General features: G+C 35.9%; 1 long non-coding RNA gene across 1 annotated transcript in view; it reads right to left on the reverse strand.

The window, feature by feature from the left end:
* Positions 1-1663: 1663 nt before the first annotated feature.
* The window catches only part of LOC104006079 (uncharacterized), a 35837-nt gene continuing 11966 nt past the window's right edge, over positions 1664-25534 (reverse strand). Inside the window, exon 4 of the long non-coding RNA XR_679636.5 lies at positions 1664-2783. This is a non-coding gene — a long non-coding RNA (uncharacterized LOC104006079). The remainder of the gene's footprint in view (positions 2784-25534) is intronic.

The following is a 25534-nucleotide window of genomic DNA, read 5'->3' on the forward strand; positions in this document are numbered from 1 at the left end:
ATCATAAATTTAATAGTTAACAAAACTTTGTTTACACTGCTAAACATTAAAGTAATATTGAAAATGGAAGAAAAAGAGTTGTGTTTTGTCATTGGTTAGGACCAACTCTTGGCCACTTTGGTGTTGTATAATGAATGTATCAGCTGTCAAATCAGTGTAATCACCTAAGCCTAGATGGAGCACATGTTAACAAGCAGTATCAGACCTGTTTGGTTGATATTCTTAGGGAGACTTGATAGTGTTAAAATAACAAGTAAAGTGTAGTAAGTTATGTAGAAAAAGAATCTCACCGCCCCCCCCAAATAACAGTAATACAAAAGACCTGAGAGAACTAGATGCTTTCATTCATTGCTTTATTGAATCACAGATTTATTTATCAAATATTTGGGCACCTGCTACATGCCGAGCATTGTGGTTCTTGCTGGGAATACAGAAATGGAAAGAAAGATGGAGTTTGTATTCACACAGAAATTATAGACTAGATGAAGATACAGATGGTTAAGTAATTACAAAAAATAATGTGTGATAGGTACAATTTTAGAGGTAAAAAGACATTGTAGAGTAGATAAACAAGGCGTTTCATCCAGTATGTGAGGTTATAAAACTCCTTCTAGAGGAAGTACTCAATAAGTGAGACATAGAGGTTAAACTGGGTTAGACAGAAAAAAGAGGAAGGAGGAAGCAAAGAGAACAATCTGTATGGAGGGATCAGGCTTGAAGGCAAGCAAGACACGGCTTGTTTAAGCAAATAAAATCTACACTTTTTACTACCTTGTTAAATGACACTAGACAAAGCATATGTGTCTAAAGGAAAATAGTGCTATTTAGTTTGCACAGAAGAAACCATTCGGGAGAAAAATGTGTCCAAAATTCTGGATAAACATGAACTTTCACACCCAATTAAACAAAATAAATCCCAGAAAAAAATCATTTCAAGTTTGCTACCTCTCCCTAATCTCACATGATTTATTTGTTCACAAATTGATCCATTCTAGAAGCAACTAAAATAAAACATTTTCTTCCTAATATACTTGACCCATTTATTAGACAATAAGGGACTATTTGGGTCTTTATCTGCAAAACATATTGGAGAGAGTTGTTTTGATTGTGTGAATCTTTTTTAAAGGGGAAACACTGACCAGCAAATAATTCTCTTATGCAGCTCTTAAAATTTCCACCCCACCTTATCCACCAGATGGCATATATGTATGTATACACACACACACACACACACACACACACACACACAATAACAACATATTTAATCACAGAGATTATATTCATATAATATGAAACATTAAAGTATACATACAATACTTCACTTTTTATAATAATTTGACTAGCTAGTGGAAAGACATATATTGGAATTTTTCATTTTGGTCTAATTTAGGTTTATGTCAGTAAATAAAGATTTCTTGGTGGCTTACATAACAACTGCTTTTAAACCACAGATACCATTCCCATAGTAATTTAAATTGTTAATTCTATGATATACATGTTTACTTTTTGGTTTTTTTATATCTCATTAATTTTAGCAAGGTGGATACTTGCAAATGACATTATGACATAAATGTCATAAAGTTATTTCAAAGCCAGAGTGAGCTGTTTTCATATATTTTATGCAATCATGATAGCCCTGACTCAGAAATATAGTCTAAACCTGTTTATTTTTCTTTTGTCCAAACCACTCACAGGACTTATTTGAATGAGCAAGCGCTCTCTCCAGGGCTGGGCCTGGAGTGTTCTCCAAGGTGTTCTAGCGGCATAGTTGTTCCTAGTTATTTACAAGGTTGCCTCCAACATCACCTCCTTGGTGAGATATCCCATCGTTTGCTTATATAAAGTTTCTTAACCAGTCACTCTCTTATCTACTGTTTGGTTTATTTTCACAAAACGTATGATTTAATCTTGTTTATTAGTTGTTTATTTTTCATACTCCCACCACTAAAATCTCAGAAGTGACCTCTGCCTTGTTCTCCTCACCCTTGTATGCTTAATGCCTACAACAGATTGGAGAGATATTTGTTGAAGAGATCAGTGAGATGTCAGGCCTCCTATGACACTAGCAGGTCATTTTACAACTTCTGAACCCTTAGGTCCTGTATTAGGCAAGGCCCTTTTGTAAATAAAATGACCACAAGATATTAAATTTTATAAGACCTTCACATGTATTCATGGAAACAAACAAACCACTTAAATTCTCCTCTATTGCAACAAAATACTTATACAAATGTGTACATGTGTGCTTAAGAGCACACATGCAAGAATGCACTGTCAAACACTCTCCAATTGATGCCTACAAGTTGTGGGGATTATGAACTGAGTCAAATTGTCATGTTGCCGAGTCTCTAGGATACTTCTGGGGGAGCATGCAGTTGGGTAATTTGTTGATTCTGCACACTTGTCGATTCTGTGTTTATTTTAAGAAGGATAACTACATAACTGAGAAAACGGACAAAGTTCTACATGAGCATCTATTGCTCTACTTGGCTCTCTCCTCATCTACTCCTTATTCTTCCCAAAGAAAAGGGGATATTAAATTGTTTAGTCAGAGGCAGAAGCATGTTGAGGCTAGAGCTAGTCTATAGGTGATCAGGTCAGTGTGTTTTTTAAAGGAATGATCCCATACTTTGTAGTATTTATTTGACTGCTTCTCTTCCAGGAATCCAGGAGTGTAAGTGGCATCCAAGAGGTATTTTTCTTTATGTCTGTCCATCTTCCTCTGTTTTTTTTTTCTCTCTTTCTCTATCTCTTTCTCTTCACTTCCCTGAGTGTGCTGGACACTGTGGTATAGAAAAGACAAAATTTAGTTTCAAAAGAAGGTTAGAGACTTGATTAGTCATGAGACTCACTGTATAGGTGCTGTCATCTGGTCTTACCATATTTTGTACTGAAGGAGAGTTTAAACAAGGGTCTTAGCTTTGGCTCTTATTTGCCATTTATTGGTTCTTCTCATGTGTATGCCAAGGAAACTCTGTAGGCAGCAGGGGTGACTGGCAGAGCAAAATTTAGAATTTCAGAGCCCTTGGCCACAAAATCATTAAATGCTACCAAAATCCGACCTCTGCCCTCATGCTTAGAATAATGGCACTATATTTCTGGAGATATCCTTGAAATATACACCCCATTTTAAAATAATTTTTAAACTGCTTTTGGTTTAATTAATGGTTTGTTTTTGTTTGTTTGTTCATTCATTTAGTTTCCTAATTTATTCTCAAAAATAAAACCTCCCAGGAAAAAAAAAAACAGTTCCTTGCACACTCTAGGCTCTTCTATAAGATATTCTCAAAAACAATATTTGTTTTTGTCTATGCTTTCTCATTATAGAAAGTAGATAAAAAAGGAAGAAAAATTTCAGAACACACCTAACTTAATTTTGTAACTTATTTATAGTAGCATAATTTCTAATTTATTTTTATAACTCTTACTGATTTCTCTTTTGTCTTATATTCCAAAACTGTCTTTAGATAAATAAAAATTACCTTATTATTTCAGCTCCATACTGTATGTATCCCTACTGTACTAGTCTGCAATCACTCCATATGATGTATTTGGCCCCGTTGCTACTTGAAATCCTTGATCTTTGTTTCCCAGTTCAACATGTTGAGGTTCAGTGATTAATTTTTCTACTTTTTCTAATGGAAATCAGCACTCTTAGCTTTGGAATATCTGCTAACCATTATTGAGAGTATGCAATGTTCTATGAAGAGATTCGTCCCCTTCTCTATCATCTCCCAATGTTTGCAACATTTATACTTCAAAATAATTGATTCTCTTTTTCTTGGTGTGGATTACTACTTGCAAATATTCTATTAGTTTTTTTTCTAGCAGAAAAGAGTTGCATATACTCCTTTCATGATATAATGTTGATCTTTAAATTCTATCATTATTTATTTTATGAGATCATTTTCAGTCTTTAAATTTTGAGATATTTTAAAACTTTCACATAATCTCAACATCTGGAATGATCTAAGCACTGACTTTCAGTTTCTAGACTCCGTAGTGTTTGGGAGATTGGAGTGAAGAAAATAAGATGGTTGATAGGTTCAGCCTGGGTTCCAGTACAGTCTGTCCAGCTCACACTGTTGTAATTATCCAACTCTGCAAACAGTTTGAAAGATTCTTTCCTGGGAAAGCATGAATAAAATGCACATAGTGTATTTACAGGTTTGATCTGCTTTTCCTTTTTATTGTATTAAGATCATGCTACATCCATTCCTTATTCCTTCTCTCAGGACCTGGGATTTCCACCTGAGTCATGGTCTGCATTCAGTTCTTCCCTGTCAGCCCAGAGAGATACACCCTCTAAAGGTGAGGCAACATCTTGTGTCCCTGAAGGATGGTATTAATTCCTTTTGTTAGAAACAAAAGCCATGTTGTTATTTTGATTCCTCTCTTGCCAACTGTGGGGATCATTTGAAATACATTTGATGCTCATTCATAGCATCTGTACTAGCCTCTGTGATGAGTAGTTTTTCTCCTCCTTCCTTTTGTTTAATCTTATTTTCTATTTGTGTAGCTGCTACCTCTACCTTCCTGTTGGAAAATAAATGTGTCTTTGTTTCTAAAATGACAGTCTCTAGCCAAGCACAAATATTAGATTTTTCCCCAAACCCTAGAGAAAGAGCAAGAGAGAGAAAGATATTAGTGAGTTTAGCACCCAATTCAGAACGTATGCTGTCAGGAAAATAAAATATGTCTTCAAAGAAAATTAAAATGTAAAAAATGTTCACAAATACCAACTAATAAATAAAGCTGAAAGAACACTGAAATAATTCATCAGCAAGTCCATGTCAACTGCACTCTCATGGCTAACTTATCATTGAGAGTGAAGTAAGTCCAGAGTTAGAGGGCCTGGGGACCAATCAGCAGCAGCAGCATTGACATGTGGTGCCTGGGATGATGCTTCCAGGAGATCACATGAGGCCTCTTATTACATTAGTTTGAAATAATGTACCCTCTAACTGCCCTTGAGGTACTGCTAAACTAAGCAAAGCTTTTGGTCTTCTGCAGGCTTATGAATACAGGATGGCTGTCTCTCCATGGTTTATGTATTAAACAATACTAAACATTGTTGTGTCTCTCCCTCACCAACCCACTCTTTCATTTTGTAGCTCTTCATCATTGGTATAGAATATTGCCACACTTTATTTCTTGGGCTTTGACCATAAACATAATTTTATTCCTGTGTCTTTTTAGAGATAAAAAAGCAAAATAAAAAAGATACATTAATTCTCTTTTTGAAAGCCAGCACTCTAATCTTTGGAAAGTACAAACATAGAACAGTAAGGTAAAATGAATGTAATTATCTAGTACACTAGGTCGATCCACAAAAATATCTGGCCAGTAGATGAATGAGAATCACTTATACTTCCTACTAGATATAAATCTTAAGAGTTGAAAGATAAGTCAAGGGTATCATATTCCTCCTGACATTGACTGTTTTTACTGGACATCAATTAATTTGAAACTTTTCTTTGCTATCCATTTATTGTATGAGTGAATGTATGTGTGTAAGTGTGGGTGCACATGTGCAACAGAGGTTGCCAATGGGATGCTCTCGTGCATAATTTACATTATGTACTTCACTGCTTTAGATGTGTGAACTGAGAAATGCTTCATTTGGAGAAGCTTCTAGAGAACAATAGGCTATGGCAAACTCTCCAGAAAGTTATGCAAGCCCTTCATGCTACAGGATTATCTGGCACAAGAACAACATTTATTTAGTATGTAAACACAACAAAGGAAGTCTCCATTTAAGATGGATATGTTATGCTGATATTTTGAAAGGAAACAATAAATTCTAACTTCAATTGAAATAAATTTTGGTTTAGAGTAGTTTTGTATTTATATTTCATTTCTTATGGGAAGATTTATCTTTATGATGTTATCTCCCTGAGACACCAGTTTATTATGGAATAGGCTGAGTGTTGCAAATCAGGTCTAAGGATTTCCAGTTATTTATAGCATGTGAAATGCTCTGTTGGCATCTTAAAGTGAAGTTGAACATTAAATATTAGCTTATTGTATTGTAGCTTATTAGTGTATTGGCACTAAAAATGTACTGCACACATGGATGCAGTTATGATTAGAGCCTCTGTATATCAACAGAGCTAGAAAGCTTTAGATAAATACATGTAAGAGATCTCAGTGAATTCTTGCCTACTCTGTGCTGGAACACCTTGTGTGTCTTTGGGTATTCCAAAATCACATTTTCCTCTGCCCACGTCTCTGTGATTTATAAAAGAAGAGGAAAGATCAAGGTCAGAGCAGCGGTCTTTAAATCTGGAAAAGCCAGATGCTGCTGGTTATCTATGCACATAAACTAGTTTAAGAAAAATTATTAAAATGCTTTTTTCCCAAATGGACACAGAATAAGTCAAAGAATAGAAATTAGTAATAATGATATTTTTGGAATTATTGTAGAAATTAATTATGGTCTCATCTCTCTTTATTTCCCCAAATGGTAAGCTTAAATATTATTTTAAGTTGTTCTTTTCATTTAGCCATAGAGTAGTATTCTATTCTCATCTGCAGGTGGATTTCTGGAGTGAACAATCTGCATTCAACCTTTTAAAGATTCACTCTTGATTTTCAAATGAAGAGTTCTCATATACTGAGTAAGAAATATTGTAGCTCTGTGACATCTGAAGTTTCTTCTGATATTTTTCTTCCTGTAATAGGGATACAAACTGACAGCCTTTTGAGACATATGTATAAGCAGATATTTATTTTTACTTACAGACTATTTTTAAAAATGGAATACTATCTTTAGACTGAGTGTGAAGCCTCTAGTTTTACATATTCCCACTAGATCCTGGTGTTTTTTTAATTGGACTATTTCACTCACTTATGTTCTCTCTCTCTCTTGTTCATGTGACCAGTTGAGTTTGAAAGCTTTTGTAGAGCTTTGAGATACTTTTACTTTCCTCACACTGCTCTTTTGACTGGGCTTCAATCATAATATGTAAGAATATAAGAATCATTTTGACTTTTTAAAACTTCTCTCTTCCCATGACTATTTTTAAAATCAAAGCAAAAAACACAAGAAAATATATCATGTAGCCTGAAATATTAGCCTCAAAAATAGTTTGTTCCATTTATTATGACTGAATAAAAAAAATTAAACCCCTCTCCCTCTAATCTTTACTTTCCTTGAATATGATTTCTAAAAAAGAACATAAACTGTGGTTCAAGTTTCTATTTAGAAAATTATTTTATCATCCAAATTTCAAGATACAATATTCATTCATTAAATGAAAGCATTTGAGCACCTAATATATTCCAGGAGTAGTAGAGATAATGTTCCTACTTTCAAGAGCTTACATTATAGTGGAAACAGATAGTCAATAAACATAGTGGTAGTCTTGAGTAGAAGACAATGAAGCAGGGCACTGAGGCTAGAAAGTGATAAAGGGCTGCTATTATTTGACATAAGATAGTCAAGAAAGGCCTCGCCAATGAGGTGACATTTGAACAGAAGTCTGATTGAATTTTTCTAGGAAGAGGAAACAGACAGAGCAAATGTATGCCTTGAGGCAAAAAATGCTTTAGATGGCCGAATAGGAACAGCTCTGGTCTACAGCTCCCAGCGTGAGCGACACAGAAGACAGGTGATTTCTGCATTTCTAACTGAGGTACCGGGTTCATTTCACTGGGGAGTGCCAGTCAGTGGGTGCAGGACAGTGGGTGCCATGCACCGTGTGTGAGCCGAAGCAGGGTGAGGCATCGCCTCACCTGGGAAGGGAAAGGGGTCATGGAATTCCTGTTCCTAGTCAAAGAAAGGGGTGACAGACAGCACCTGGAAAATCAGGTCACTCCCACCTTAATACTGTGCTTTTCCAATGGGCTTAACAAATGACACACCAGGAGATTATATCCTGCACCTGGATCGGAGGGTCCTATGCCCACGGAGCTTTGCTCATTGCTGGCATAGCAGTCTGAGATCAAACTGTAAGGTGGCAGTGAGGCTGGGGGAGGGGTGCCCACAATTGCTCAGGCCTGAGTAGGTAAACAAAGCAGCCTGGAAACTCGAACTGGGTGGAGCCCACCACAGCTCAAGGAGGCCTGCCTGCCTCTGTAGGCTCCACCTCTGAGGGCAGGGCACAGACAAACAAAAGACAGCAATAACCTCTGCAGTCTTAAATGTCCCTGTCTGACAGCTTTGAAGAGAGTAGTGTTTCTCCCAGCGCGCAGCTTGAGATTTGAGAACAGGCAGATTGCCTCCTCAAGTGGGTCCCTGAACCCGGAGTAGCCTAACTGGGAGGCATCCCCCAGTAGGGGCGGACTGACACCTCACACAGCGGGGTACTCCTCTGAGAAAAAACTTCCAGAGGAACGATCAGGCAGCAGTATTTGTGGATCACCAATATCCGCTGTTCTGCAGCCACTGCTGCTGATACCCAGGCAAACAGGGTCTGGAGTGGACCTCCAGTAAACTCCAACAGACATGCAGCTGAGGGTCCTGACTGTTGGAAGGAAAACTAACAAACAGAAAGGACATCCACACCAAAAACCCACCTGTACGTCACCATCAACAAAGACCAAAGGTAAATAAAACCACAAAGATGGGGAAAAAACAGAGCAGAAAAGCCCGGAAACTCTAAAAATCAGAGTGCCTTTCCTCCTCCAAAGGAACACAGCTCCTCACCAGCAACGGAACAAAGCTGGATGGAGAATGACTTTGACAAGTTGAGAGAGGAAGGCTTCAGAAGATCAAACTGCTCCGAGCTAAATGAGGAATTTCAAACCAATGGCAAAGAGTTTAAAACTTTGAAAAAAATTAGATGAATGGCTAACTGGAATAAACAATGCAGAGAAGTCCTTAAAGGACCTGATGGAGCTGAAAACCACGGCACGAGAACTACATGACGAATGCACAAGCCTCAGTAACCAATAAAATCAACTGTAAGAAAGGGTATCAGCAATGGAAGACGAAATGAATAAAATGAAGTGTGAAGAGAATTTTACAGAAAAAAGAATAAAGAGAAATGAACAAAGCCCCCAAGAAATGTGGGACTGTGTGAAAAGACCAAATCTATGTCTAATTGGTATACCTGAAAGTGATGGGGAGAATGGAACCAAGTTGGAAAACACTCTGCAGGATGTTATCCAGGAGAACCTCCCCAATCTAGCAAGGCAGGCCAACATTCAAATTCAGGAAATACAGAGAATGCCACAAAGATACTCCTTGAGAAGAGCAACTCCAAGACACATAATTGTCAGATTCACCAAAGTTGAAATGAAGGAAAAAATGTTAAGGGCACCCAGAGAGAAAGGTCAGATTACCCACAAAGGGAAGCCCACCAGACTAACAGCTGATCTCTTGGCAGAAATTCTACAAGTCAGAAGAGAGTGGGGGCCAATATTCAACATTCTTAAAGAAAAGAATTTTCGACCCAGAATTTCATATCCAGCCAAACTAAGCTTCCTAAGTGAAGGAGAAATAAAATCCTTTACAGACAAGCAAATGCTGAGAGATTTTGTCACCACCAGGCCTGCTCTAAAAGAGCTCCTGAAGGAAGCACTAAACATGGAAAGGAACAACTGGTACCAGCCACTGCAAAATCATGCCAAATTGTAAAGACCATCAAGGCTAGGAAGAAACTGCATCAACTAACGAGCAAAATAACCAGCTAACATCATAATGACAGGATCAAATTCACACATAACAATGATAACCTTAAATGTAAATGGGCTAAATGCTCCAATTAAAAGGCACAGACTGGCAAATTGGATAAAGAGTCAAGACCCATCAGTGTGCTGTATTCAGGAAACCCATCTCACGTGCAGAGACACACATAGGCTCAAAATAAAAGGATGGAGGAAGATCTACCAAGCAAATGGAAAACAAAAAAAAGGCAGGTGTTGCAATCCTAGTCTTGGATAAAACAGACTTTAAATCAACAAAGATCAGAAGAGACAAAGAAGGCCATTACATAATGGTAAAGGGATCAATTCAACAAGAAGAACTAACTATCCTAAATATACATGCACCCAATACAAGAGCACTCAGATTCATAAAGCAAGTCCTTAGTGACCTACAAAGAGACTTAGACTCCCACACAATAATAATGGGAGACTTTAACACCCCACTGTCAACATTAGACAGATGAACGAGACAGAAAGTTAACAAGGATATCCAGGAATTGAACTCAGCTCTGCAACAAGTGGACCTAATAGACATCTACAGAACTCTCTACCCCAAATCAACAGAATATACATTCTTTTCAGCACCATACCACACCTATTCCAAAATTGACCACATAGTTGGAAGTAAAGCAATCCTCAGCAAATGTAAAAGAACAGAAATTGTAACAAACTGTCTCTCAGACCACAGTGCAATCAAACTAGAACTCAGGATTAAGAAACTCACTCAAAACCGCTCAACTACATGGAAACTGAACAACCTGCTCCTGAACGACTACTGGGTACATAACGAAATGAAGGCAGAAATAAAGATGTTCTTTGAAACCAATGAGAACAAAGACACAACATACCAGAATCTCTGGGACACATTCGAAGCAGTGTGTAGAGGGAAATTTATAGCAATAAATGCCCACAAGAGAAAGCAGGAAAGATCTAAAATTAAAACCCTAACATCACAATTAAAAGAACTACAGAAGCAAGAGCAAACACATTCAAAAGCTAGCAGAAGGCAAGAAATAACTAAAATCAAAGCAGAACTGAAGGACATAGAGACACAAAAAACCCTTCAAAAAATCAATGAATCCAGGAGCTGGTTTTTTGAATAGATCAACAAAATTGATAGACCGCTAGCAAGACTAATAAAGAAGAAAAGAGAGAAGAATCAAATAGACACAATAAAAAATGACATAGGGGATATCACCACCGATCCCACAAAAATACAAACTACCATCAGAGAATACTATAAACACCTCTACGCAAATAAACTAGAAAATCTAGAAGAAATGGATAAATTCCGCAACACATACACTCTCCCAAGACTAAACCAGGAAGAAGTTGAATGTCTGAATAGACCAATAACAGGCTCTGAAATGGAGGCACTAATTAATAGCTTACCAACCAAAAAAAGTCCAGGACCAGATGGATTCACAGCCGAATTCTACCAGAGGTACAAGGAGGAGCTGGTACCATTCCTTCTGAAACTATTCCAATCAATAGAAAAAGAGGGAATCCTCCCTAACTCATTTTATGAGGCTAGCATCATCCTGATACCAAAGCCAGGCAGAGACACAACTGAAAAAGAGAATTTTAGACCAATATCCTTGATGAACATCGATGCAAAAATCCTCAATAAAATACTGGCAAACCGAATCCAGCAACACATCAAAAAGCTTATCCACCATGATCAAGTGGGCTTCATCCCTGGGATGCAAGGCTTGTTCAACATACGAAAATCAATAAACGTAATCCAGCATATAAACAGAACCAACGACAAAAACCACATGATTATCTCAATAGATGCAGAAAGGGCCTTTGACAAAATTCAACAACACTTCATGCTAAAAACTCTCAATAAATTAGGTATTGATGGAATCTATCTCAAAATAATAAGAGCTATCTATGACAAACCCACAGCCAATATCATACTGAATGGACAAAAACTGGAAGCATTCCCTTTGAAAACTGGCACAAGACAGGGATGCCCTCTCTCACCACTCCTATTCAACATAGTGTTGGAAGTTCTGGCCAGGGCAATCAGGCAGGAGAAGGAAATAAAGGGAATTCAATTAGGAAAAGAGGAAGTCAAATTGTCACTGTTTGCAGATGACATGATTGTATATCTAGAAAACCCCACTGTCTCAGCCCAAAATCTCCTTCAGCTGATAAGCAACTTCAGCAAAGTCTCAGGATACAAAATCAATGTGCAAAAATCACAAGCCTTCTTATACACCATTAACAGACAAACAGAGAGCCAAATCATGAGTGAACTCCCATTCACAATTGCTTCAAAGAGAATAAAATATCTAAGAATCCAACTTACAAGGGATGTGAAGGACCTCATCAAGGAGAACTACAAACCACTGCTCAATGAAATAAAAGAGGACACAAACTAATGGAAGAATTTTCCATGCTCATGGGTAGGAAGAATCAATATCATGAAAATGGCCATACTGCCCGAGGTCATTTATAGATTCAATGCCATCCCCATCAAGTTACCAATGACTTTCTTCACAGAATTGGAAAAAACTACTTTAAAGTTCATACAGAACCAAAAAAGAGTCCACATTGCCAAGTCAATCCTAAGCTAAAGAACAAAGCTGGAGGCATCACGCTGCCTGACTTCAAACTATACTACAAGGCTACAGTAACCACAACAGCATGGTACTGGTACCAAAACAGACATATAGACCAACGGAAAAGAACAGAGCCCTCGGAAATAATGCCACATATCTACAACTATCTGATCTTTGACAAACGTGAGAAAAACAAGCAATGGGGAAAGGATTTCCTATTTAATAAATGGTGCTGGGAAAACTGGCTAGCCATATGTAGAAAGTTGAAACTGGATCCCTTCCTTACACCTTATACAAAAATTAATTCAAGATGGATTTAAGACTTACATTTTAGACCTAAAACCATAAAAACCCTAGAAGAGAACCTAGGCAATACCATTCAGGACATAGGCATGGGCAAGGACTTCATGTCTAAAACACCAAAAGCGATGGCAAAAAAGGCAAAATTGACAAATGGGATCTAATCAAACCAAAGATCTTCTGCACAGCAAAAGAAACTACCATCAGAGTGAACAGGCAACCTACAGAATGGGAGAAAATTTTTGCAACCTACTCATCTGACAAAGGGCTAATATCCAGAATCTACAATGAACTCAAACAAATTTACAAGAAAAAAACAAACAACCCCATCAAAAAAGTGGGCAAAGGATATGAACAGACACTTCTCAAAAGAAGACATTTATGCAGCCAAAAAACACATGAAAATATGCTCATCATCACTGGCCATCAGAGAAATGCAAATCACAAACACAATGAGATACCATCTCACACCACTTAGAATGGCCATCATTAAAAATTCAGGAAACAACAGGTGCTGGAGAGGATGTGGAGAAATAGGAACACTTTTACACGTTGGTGGGACTGTAAACTAGTTCAACCATTGTGGAAGTCAGTGTGTTGATTCCTCAGGGATCTAGAACTAGAAATACCATTTGACCCAGCCATCCCATTACTGGGTATATACCCAAAGGATTGTAAATCATGCTGCTATAAAGACACATGCACACGTATGTTTATAGCGGCACTATTCACAATAGCAAAGACTTGGAACCAAACCAAATGTCCAACAATGATAGACTGGATTAAGAAAATGTGGCACATATACACCACGGAATACTATGCAGCCATAAAAAATGATGAGTTCATGTCCTTTGTAGGGACATGGATGAAGCTGGAAACCATCATTCTCAGCAAACTATTGCAAGGACAAAAAACCAAACACCGCATGTTCTCACTCATAGGTGGGAACTGAACAATGAGAACACATGGACACAGGAAGGGGAACATCACACACTGGGGACTGTTTTGGGTTGGGGGGAGGGGGGAGGGATAGCGTGAGGAGATATCCCTAATGTAAATAATGAGTTAATGGGTTCAGCACACCAACATGGCACATGTATACATATGTAAGAAACCTGCACATTGTGCACATGTACCCTAAAACTTAAAGTGTAATAATAAAAAAAATGCTTTCGTGTGCATGGAAAATAGCACATATGTTAGTATGGCTGTGGAAATGCGTAGGAGGATAAATTGGTAGGGAAAAGAGAGAGAGAGAGAGAGGGATGGGGGAGGGGTGGATCACATAAGTCCTTATATTCCACGGTAAGGATATGGTTTTACTCTGAAGGAGATGGAACAACCTCAAGAGGATTTTAACCAGAGGAGTAAGATGATTCCGCATCTTGCTTTAAAAGGATCACTGAAACTTCTGGGCAAATGTATAGCAGGGCAAAGGTTGAAATACGTAGGCTGGTTAGAAGGTTATTAAAATAGTTGAGGTGAAAAACAAGAGTATACCAAAATGGGTAGGTAATTCTGAAGGTAGTGAGTAGTCCGATTATAATATATTTTTAAGTTAAAACTGGTAAGATTTTCTGATGGATTGGACGTGGGATGTGAGAAAGAGATGAATCAGGGAGACTTCCAGGCTTTAACCCAAGCAACTGGAAGGAAAGAGGGGTCACACATTGAGAAGGGGAAAAGTGATGGAGCAGCATGTTGAAAGGGATGTTATTTTGTCTTGTTTGGGGCATTTTAAGTTTGAATTGTCTATTTGACATCCAGATGCTTTTGTTGAATAGGCAGTTTCACATTTGAAACTAGAATTCAGGGTATTGGTATAGCCTAGGCACTTAAATTGCAGTCCTTTTTATTATGTAGATAGTATTTTTTCTTTTTCTTTCTTTAGCTGTTTCTTTCTTTCTTTCTTTTTCTTTCTTTCTTTCTTGCTTTCTTTCTTCTTTCTTTCTTTTTTTAAGTGACTAGATCCCTTTATGTTTCTCAGCCTGAAGTGTAGTGTCTATTCATAGGCATGATCATAGCCCTGAACTCCTGGGCTCGAGCAATCTTTCTATATTAGCTTTTTAAGTAGCTGGGACTAGAGGTGTGAGACACTGTGCCTAGCATGTAGATAATATTTAAAGTACAAGACAGAAAGATTTCTTAAAAAATGAAAGTTTGAGAAGCAATCTAAGCATGGGCCCCAGAGCACGCTAAATCTTACAGACTGACAATATTATGAAGAAGTAACAAAAAAGACTGAAAAGGAGTGGCCAGTGAGATTGGAGTAGAACCAAGAGACAGGTTTCAAAGAAGCCAAGTGAGAAAGGAATTCAAGAAGAAGGGTGTGATAACCCAAATACATACAGTTAATAGGTCAAGGAAGAGAAGGACTGAAAACTGACCATTGGGTTTGGTAACCTGAGGTTCCTGCATGATCAGAGTGAGAATGTTTCCAGTGGAATGATTGGAAAAAGCACTGATTGGAGTGGCTCTAGAGAGAATGAGAGAGGAAGTGGAGAGAGCAAGTATAGACCGCTCTTTCCCAAAGTGTTTAAGGAAAACTGAGAATTTGTCAGTTGCATTGGAGAATGTTTGGCAAGGGGCAAACTTCATACGTATGAAAGATGTAACAGCATGCCAGTGGGAATGATCCAATAGAGCAGGGGGAAATGATTTTACAAGAAAAAAAGGGAAACATTATAGGAACCATGTATTAGACGAGAGCATGAGAGCATAAAGGTGGAGGGGTTGACTTTAAATATGACAAAATATATATAGAGTGAGGGCAGATTATGGGTAAAATTTTTGGTAAATTGGAAGATATGATGTTGGAAGGAAATTGAAGTTATTTGCTCATTACTTCTGTTTCTCAATTTTTAGAAGAAAGTCCTCGGAAATTATTGTTACATACAATAGTATGCTTAGAAATAAATACCTAAAATTTCTAAAAATGTGAAAAAACATTATATAATATATGTTAAATACTAATAATATCAATAGTATTAAATTAAGTTTTATATACTTAAGGGTAAAGAGTAAATTCAGTTCTCAAAATTAATTACAAAAAAGTGACAAATAATTTTTGTGCTTTAAAGAGATGAAATGAAATAATAATTTTTGCCTATACTTGGGGTTTACTAATAAAAAATTAACTATTTTAGCATTTATCATATTGTAAGCAACAGGTATACTTTAGCTATGTCTACACAGACCACAAAATCTTTATTTTTATGACTCCATAAAATACCTAAACGTAATTAGAGTAAGAGGTGACAAATTTAATATAGTTTGAACTTTTCCATGAATTCTGTCAGTTTACAATGCCCTTGATCTGATCACTTTGTAAATTACATACAAATATTTCCATTTCAACAGCAACTGTGGCAGCAAAAAAAGAATGAGATATATTGATTGTTTCCAAATGAAAAATGTATTTGAAATTTATCTTCACAACTCTTTACAGACAGGTTAAGCCTGATTGTCTGATTATCACTACAAGTACCAGTAATGTTTCATTAACATTATTTATTTTTTAGGTATATAATTGGATTAAAAGAGCCCGTTAGTGGTAAAAAAGTGAAAGTGAAATTTTCACTGGAAATAAATCAGCATCATACTCTTGGCAAATGAAAGACAGAGTATTACATAGAATTTCAGCAAAATTAGGGGAAAGGTAAAGTTTTAGGATTAAATTAAATTGGCAGAGCACGTATTGAGTAACCTAAATCAATCTGCTTTGCTGAGATGGAGCTAATAAAATATTTAGGGTAATGAGAAAAATAAAAAACATTACGAAGTAAGATTTTATAAGAAATCTTCCTTTAATCCATGTTTCACCTGTTATTGAGGCTGTTGTTTTAGCTGAGTTATCACAGCATCAAATTGCCTTCTTCACATTATGCTATATTTCCTTGAATCTACCATTTACATAGATAAGAGTTCACTAATACTATTTGCAATAATCAAAATAAATAGACCTTCTTGTTTGCAAAAGTATACTTCAGTAGAGAAGATACAAAATCTTAATAAAAACAAGATATTTTAGTATTGATGGTAACAAATTTAAAATATGATTTATATCCTCAGGAATAATAATCACAGTAATATAACAGGAATGTAGTTCAACATTGACTTACTGAGTGCTAACTATGTACCAGGCACTACTCTTGCATTGGGGATTCAGGGCTTAAAAACATAAGGCAGAAGTAAATAAATTCTAGGCAGAAGTACAAGAAATAGAAGGGATGGAACAAGTGACGTTTCGGAAAGAAAATGCCATTTGAGCTGTTTCTTGACAGATAAAACCAAAAATGGTTAAGAATGAGGAATTACTAGTTCAATGTTAAGTAGCTTATACCTATATTTTATGTGCATTATTTCATCAAGTGTGCAAGTAAGTGAGGTTGTTGTCTTTGGAGTACCTGCCTCCCTACTCCATAACACCATCCCCCTGCTGCCCATTATTAGGTTACAATTAAGAGCATCACCTCTAAGCAGACACGTTCAAATCTTGATTATGCCATTGTAACTTTAGACAAATACTAACTTAATCCTGACAAGTTTCACGTTCCTTATTTTTCATTAGGGGTAACAGTTCTATATGAAAGAGTAATAAGGAATACATGAAATATGTAGAGTACTTGGCACTATGCTTCATACATAAGCACTACACATCAGCAATACACAATAGTTCTTGCTGTGTTTCTTCCTCTTTCTCTTTCCAAAATTATTGTTATTATTAAGCCAAGGCTCAAAGAGAGTGTTTTCAGCCACGTAAATAATAGCTAACTGTATCAAATAATGAACTCCCTTCTACTGATTGTAAGTCTCTCTCTCTCTCTCTTTTTTTTTTACTGTAACATTTTATGATTCCATTTGGAGGCTATTTTGACAGATCAAATTAATTTGCAATGATTGACAAATGTTCAGTTTGGTCTACTGCCTTTATTTCAATCAACTCATCCCCATACGAAGTGGTAGCATTAGTTGAGAGCAACTGCTCAGCACCTCCTACTTATTCAAGACATAGGACATACATTTCTCAGCTTTGTTCTTCTTTATGGCCTTAAACTCTCTACTCTTTTGCTGACATCCTCTCGTCTTCTGAATACAGACCATGTGGTGAATTACAAAGTTCTTTTGGGCTGGGCGCGGTGGCTCACGCCTGTAATCCCAGCATTTTGGGAGGCGGAGGTGGGTGGATCACCTGAGGTCAGGAGTTCAAGACCAGCCTGACCAATATGGTGAAACCCTGTCTGTACTAAAAATACAAAAATTAGCTAGGTGTGGTGGTGTGTGCCTATAGTCCAGCTACTCAGGAGGCTGAGACAGGAGAATTGCTTGAAACTTGGAGGCGGAGGTGGCAATGAGCTGAGATAGTGCCACTGAACTCTGGCCTGGGTGACAGAGCGAGACTCTTTCGCAAAAAAAAAAAAAAAAGAAAAGAAAAGAAAAGAAAAAGAAAAAGAAAAAGAGAAAAAGGAAGTTCTTTAATATTGGGCTGTCAAGAAAAACCAACAAATACTGATGATTTTATGTGAATCAATAGCCCTCTTTAATCTGCGATAGTCCAACTTCTAGATTTGCATTAGTGAGAAAGGAAGGCGTGGTAGTGGGTCATTTAACAATGACCTGTTCAATTTTTGGACAGTAACTGAATGTGTCTTTCCAGGTTTTGATTTCTAAATCTTCATGAAAGATCAGGTTTATATTTAACTTTTAACTTTTATGCACCTAATTTCTTTTTATATATACCCTTTCACTGAAGCAGATTCCAATTTCCAGTCTCCAAATGCAAGACAGACTTCTATGTGGATCTTCTCAGTGCATGGGTGGGATTCAAGGTGATGGAAGAGTGGAGAACACGTGAAAAGTGTTATATCCTGGCTGCAGTTAGACTTTTTACCATTTTAGTTAAATTATTATAAGGAAGTGAAATCCTATCTTTGTAGCTACTTTTAAAAAATTACTGTAAATCATCATTTACATACTATATATTCATTAGAAGAAAGGCTTTATCTTTGATGAATTATCAATATATTAGCAGTTACAGCAATTCTCTTATAACATCTTTTGTATACATTCATCTCCATACTGCTATTATATCAATCAATTATTCAGAATTATTTGAAGAATGTTTTAGACCAAAATATTTGCAACAAATAACAGTCTTTAGATTGTTTAAGCATGCGTCTTAAAAATAATTATTCACAATTTCCAAAATTTCTGTTTCCTTTTCAGCAGATAAATTACATAAAGGTCAATATTAAATTATAAGAATAAGATACAAATTATACCAGCCTAAACGTTATCTGTGTCTATTCTTTTCAGTTGTAAGATATAGTGTATTGATTATTTGATTGATTCATTAACCCAGTATTTATTAAATACCTGACAAGAACTGTGCTAGGCTCTGAAGAATATAGTAGTGAACAGAACGAATAGGTTCCTTGTCTTTATTAAATTTTGAATGTAACTTACTTTTCTATAAGCCGATTTGTAAAACAAAAACAAAACAAAAACCAGTATTGTGCCCTTTCCTGGTAAATATTCAATTACTTCATGAAATTATTATAGTTGGAAAGATATGTTATAAAGAGAAAGGATCAGATGGCTTTTGAGATGAGTTCTCAATGATGGTAACTGTATCTTGGAGATGTCACTGGGGTCAAGGGTTAACCTCTCAGCTATCCCAGTACAGAAACCTAATTTAACCAAAAACCTAACTTTAACCGTTCATTCATCATGAGTATAGCTTGGGAAGTGTGGATAGATTTTATATATTAAGTATTTCAGGTCTAAATTCAGTGATTGCAGGAAGACAACACCCTGTATCAGTGGAGAATTGTCAATCAGGAAGACAACACCCTGTATCAATGGAGAATTGTCAATTTTGTATATTTCAGTAGTCATGGAAATGCCTTAGTCGATGGTATGCAGCAGTGTGAATTAGCAGTGCTAGTTCATACTCAGCACTTAGGAGTGTAATGGGTGGCCTGAGTTTCTTCCAAGACATTGTTTATTTGATTATAGCTATTAGTGCACAGAGTTATTGCCTGTTAGATGTTAAACACACACACACACACACACACACACACACACACACACACACACACAAATATATGTCTATTTCCAAAACCCTCACTATTCCATGTTCAAAGTCATGAGATTTGTTTAGTTATTAGTGTGGTATAGAAACAGTTTTAAGCAGTCCCCAATATTTTTAATGTAACTACACAATGTACATCCTGAATCTAAATGATAAATGCTGTATTGAGAAACATCACTGATAATCAGAAAGTTGTTTGGGGCACCTGGATTCAAAACAAAATAGTTAAACCATCTTGAGGGATGCTTTATTAAGCCATAGGATAACTATGCAACTGTTCTTGACACACAACAGAGAGTGCTGTCCCTGTGACTGAAACACTGCTCTCTACTGGATATAGTATTTCAATATTTATTTAGGCATGTAGTCATTGACTTACAAGTCATCAAAATTATCTTGGAAAATATATATTAACATTCCTCCTTTTTATGAGAATTTACATATATGTTAATAGTCTTCCTTTTTATGAGTTTATCAAATGTTATGCATAATCAATTTAACTACAACTTTTGCTTGGGCAGTGTGGGTTGTAAAACTATCACAGAAAATGTACACATAGATTAAAACTCATATTCTGCTTTCAAAAACATTAAAATGGAAATGAAGATGAATCATACTGTCATAGTTTTATTATAGACTGATGAAAAAATGTTAAATAGGTTAAGTGAAGATTATATTTCTCTCACAAGGCAGAGTGTGTGAGTCATTTGCCCTGTGTCTACTCAGCAGTACTTGACTCTTGGGGTCTTCTCGAGATACTTTGTGTGTTTCTGAGCTGGACTAGGTAATAAAGATGGGTCTGGGCTTAAGGAAGTTTGAGAGAAAGAATTTAGACTCAGCTGAGGTTATATATACTTGGTTTTACTTGTTAACCAACAAACAAGTTTTGGTTGACTGGAAAATGGCTTCTCAAAATATTTCCATGTCTTAAACCCTGGAACCTGTGAATACTATCTTATATGGCAAGAAAAAAGATATTTGTAGATGTGATTATATTAATAATTTTGACGAGATCAGGCTTGTTCAAGGTGGTATGGCCGTAGGCTAAATTAAGAATTTTGAGATGGGGAGGTTATCTTGAATTATCTGGGTGAGCTCCAATGCAACCACATGTGACTACATAAATGGATGCAGAGCAAGATTTGGCTACATGTACAGAAGAGAAGGCAGTATGAAAACAGAGCGGAGAGAAATTTGAAGATGCTGTCCTTGGAGACTGAAATGGTGTGGCTACAAGTCACAGAATATTATTGGCTAGGAGAAACTGGAAGAGGCAATGAATAGATTCTCTATTGCAGCCTCTGCAGGGATCACAGCCCTACCACACCTTGATTTGGGGCTTCTAGACTCTAGAACTGTAAGGGAATAAATTTCTATTTTTCAGTGGCACCAAGTTTGTGGTAATTTGTTACCACAGCCAAAATAAATTAATACACGGGTAGTGGAAAAGATAGGCACAAGATTAAGCATCCACGAAGGTACAGACGTGGCTCCATGTTGCCTCCCCTTTTGTTTATGCAGGTGCACCTGAGACTGGCTCTTCTTAGCAACTGAGGTGTGTAAGGAATCTGAAAGGTAAGTCAATATCAAACCTCATGTTCTTATTTCTATTGTGTTGATACATTTTTAGATAACATGCAGTTAAAAAATTGCTAAAATCAGTGGCAAAATAGTTTTTCTTTATTTATTTTCATTAGAGAGATAAGACTATGTCAAACAAAACAGTCTATTGCCTTGGGATTGTATTCTTCTCCATTAGCAAGGAGAGTGTTTCAATATGGGTGAGAAGTGTTGTCTAAGGCAAGTCAAAGCATCCTGCAAAATTTTCCTAAGCTCTGGCATGGGATTACCATGAGCATGGTAAACTACTTAATCTTATGCACATATGTGTAAGAAAGACAGCTGTAGAAGCCGACTGATAGTATGAAGCATCTTTCCGTAAACACCCTCTTTCCCCTCACCCAGTACTACTCTGCCTTAATTACCCAGAATGTCAAACATTAAAATGATCCCCACGTATCTTCAATTAAAGCCATTCACAGTAGTTTCTATCTCTGGAGCAATATTGCCTAATCTGTATTTGAGAGTCTGGTTAAAATATATTAATAATATTTCAAAAGATGAGAATTTTCTTAGATTTAAAACTAAGGATACTCCTAATGACTTTAATTGGAGATCAATATCCTCTTGGTCTCCAGCATCACGTTAATGAAGAAATACTACAGTTCCCTGAACTCTTCTTGCTGCTGGGGGAAAGAAAAGCAATTGGATAGTGAATAACCAATATTACTTCTTTTCCTCTGATGCCCATCTCCCTTATGATGGGTGTGTGCAGCCTTACAATAAGCTCCATTTCTCCAGGAAACTTGAATCAGTCTCCATTCTCTGAAACAAAATGAGCTTTTATTACCAAAAACACTTTCTAAAAAATAATTTAAAAATGCAGAATACATTTTATTTAAAATGAATATTCCCTTAGAAACAAAATGAAAACATGAAATGATTTATATGTTTATATTTAACCAAAATGTTACAACTTTACATAAAAATTTAAAACAAATAATTTAGTCCATGCTTTTCATTGGCTTCACAAAAATCAAGGAAAACTACTCTTTGTATAAACATTTGTCATATAGGTGTGTTTATACATATATATGTATAAACATTTAACATATGTATGTGTGTATCTACATGTATAAACACACATACACATCATAGGTCACATACAATAGTGAACATTAGAACTTAATTTTTATATTTTATATTTCTATTATAACACTTTTTGATAAGTCTTTTGAAATTGCAGATTATTTTATGTTTTATATAACAACCAAAAAAAATTGATGCCAGCAGTCTTCAAAGAATAATATTCCAAGAGGTGAAATGTCCCAAGGTATTTTTTTCTGTTGAATTGTTTAATATTGGTAGACATTCCTGATATAAACTCTATTTTAAAAGATTATTTTATATTATCTTAAAATTTTTATTTAGTAAGTAATCAAAAGGATAACATTTAAATGGAAAATTTTTTTCACTATGAGTTTTCTATATTTTAATATTGAAAGAAAAAACTCAAAATGTTAGTCATTTATGTTCTCAAGCTAGCTCTTATTTTGATGATAGCAATGTCTGTGTCTGGAGCTAGATTTGTCAGGATCTGTAATCAGTTGTATAAAAATCCTTGATGTGATTTTCACATTCAACACTAAAGTTGATCAACCCTTTTAGATATTGTTTTGAAACATGAAGATTTAGCTTTATTGTTTGGGAATACAATTGAGAAATGCAATATATTTGGAAAAAATCATGGACCTCAATAATTAATCAAATTCAGACCTTTTTAATGAATAAAAAGATGCATATAATTGGTCAGATGTTAAAGGCAGCTCATAACATAGTAAAGACATAGGTCTGATATTATTTCCATAACAAGCTATGTACTCATTGTTAAGTTGTTGTGGTTCTGTGCCTCAGTTTTCCTATTTGTAAAATGGGGATGATGAGAGTAAAATATCCATGTCTTAGGGTTGGTCTGAGGATTAACTGAGGCCATCCACGAGAAGAATTAGTACTATGCCTGACACGTAGCAAGCACTTACTAAATGGGTGTCTAATATTATTAACTTAGTGATTGATAATTCTTCCATTTGATGAACACTTATTAAGCATCTACTCTACTTCAGCCACTGATAGGCAGGCATCTAACTATGTTAAAAAAAATCAAGCAGTACATTCTGGAATATAGGTAGAATGGAGGTTAAAATAAGAAATCTAAAGACTTTAATATAGGTTTTGTCTTTTTCCAAATAGAGTACAGTGGTATGTCAATTTATGAGTTTGATGTAAGAGAACATGAGATTCTGCCTAAGGATTCTAAGAGGAAGAAAAGACTTTATCAAAGTATGAATGCATAGAAAACAAAAGAGACAGGGAATGGCAAATGAAAGGAAAAAATATAAACCACATTGTTTTCTATTGTATTCTTTGGTATCTATTATTAATGTCTGTTGATAGTTCTATTGGACATGAGGAAAGGGCATTTCACCTCATACAAAGTGAATTCTCTTTTCTTTGATTTGCTGCCTAGGAGTAACCACCATCACCCAAGTTTACATGTAGCCATTTCATACATTGAAGATGAGTGTTTCAAATATTATGTCTATATCATGGACTTAACTGAGGCATACCATGTGAGAATGTGGTATAATCTATGAAGCACACACAAATGGTAATTATTTTTATACTTTAAAAATCTACATATAAAGATATCTGTACCCAAAATAATATTTCTTGAAAACATAAATATACCTCATTCACTTTTATTTCCTTAATGCTCTCCCAACACTGCATGGATATTTGATGAATAAGTAAATAAGCACATGCTTCCAGCTTCCATGCTTCCAGCAGTGCAGTGACTGAAAGACTGTGGGACATCTCGTAGCCAGCTTCACTTGCTGTACAATGTGACCACTCTGTGACCAGTGTGCCATGCAGATAAAATCGATTGAAATGGAGCATGACTGAAACTACTTTGAATACGAATGGAATTAATCGGCAGGACAAGTACATGAGCATTGATAGAAAGCATCAGTTATATATTTTGCCAAGGTAATGGAGTCAGTGAGAGAAGAGCACTTCCAATATAATTTTACATTAACTAAATAACCAATGGTCACTTTTAAACATGCTGCTGCTGCCTTCCTGGGTCATAGCTAATCCACTTGGATGCTCTGGGAAATTGGGGGTTGCACAGAGGAAGACACATTTATGTGAGTCATACCCTATCATTTTCAAAATACTCGTTATATTTGTCTTTATAGGAAATAATATCAACATTATTTTGAAACATAATTGAATAAAGTAAATACGTGCTTTATGTAATGGTGCATTCGAAAAGATAAAAGCTAATCGATTTATGATTTTATTTCATTTGTGAACAATTCTCACATGTTAATTCACTCTATTTTTCCCCTAAAGTCTGTAAAATAATTTTTGTTAATATATCCCTAATTGAAGATATGCCCTAGGGTAAATGACTTCATGAAAACAATTCTGGAATTATTCAAAATAAATGTCACATATTTTAGCTTAATTAATTTATTATAAAAGTACTTTGACTGAAACAAAATGTGTTCTATTCTTTGAGTAAGAAAAAAGAAAACTTGACTCCAACTCTGCAGACACTTCCAGGCCAATATGGTAACCTGCTTGTAAGGATTCATATGTTCTTTTCAAGGTTCCTAGTAAATGTATTAAATGATAAATACGATGCCATTTAAAATCAAAGCCAATCCATTATAAATAATGGAGACCGGAGAAGTTATAGTGGCAGGCTTCTAATTTTGGATTAACTAAGAAACACGAACTAAAACTAAACACTAACACTATATTTAGGGAAATAGTTACAGGCTTTGAGGATTTTCCCTTCCACCTGCTAAGAAATAGCTTGTCACTGGCTAATCCTCCCACTAAGAATAAGTGAAAAAGTGAAAAAATCACACAATCAAACAACCCGCCTGTTTGAAAGCTTTGAAGGGTAACTAAGACAGCCAAGACTTAAAGAACCAAGATTCCAGAGAAAAATAAAACTCCTGAGATTATTTTGACTTTCTATATGGAAGCATTTTTCTTTTCAAGTAGTTGTTTATTCACAAATTTCATGGATACAGATGCTCATCAGATGAGAAGAAAGTAATTATTGAAAGCTGAAGAAACTGAATTTTGAGAGCTTTCAGTAATCTCATTGGCCTGTGAGCAAAAAAACAAGTTCAAAGCTGACAAGGCAACAACAACAACAACAACAGCAACAAAAAGAGGTGTAAATACCCAAGAAATGCAGAAAGTGAGACCAATAGTCTGAGCTGCTTTTTCCCTTACAGAATTTGGTGATTCATTAGTAATTCAAGCCAAGAGGCAGACA

Source organism: Pan troglodytes, chromosome 3, assembly GCF_028858775.2.
Source record: "Pan troglodytes isolate AG18354 chromosome 3, NHGRI_mPanTro3-v2.0_pri, whole genome shotgun sequence".
Classification (NCBI taxonomy): domain Eukaryota; kingdom Metazoa; phylum Chordata; class Mammalia; order Primates; family Hominidae; genus Pan; species Pan troglodytes.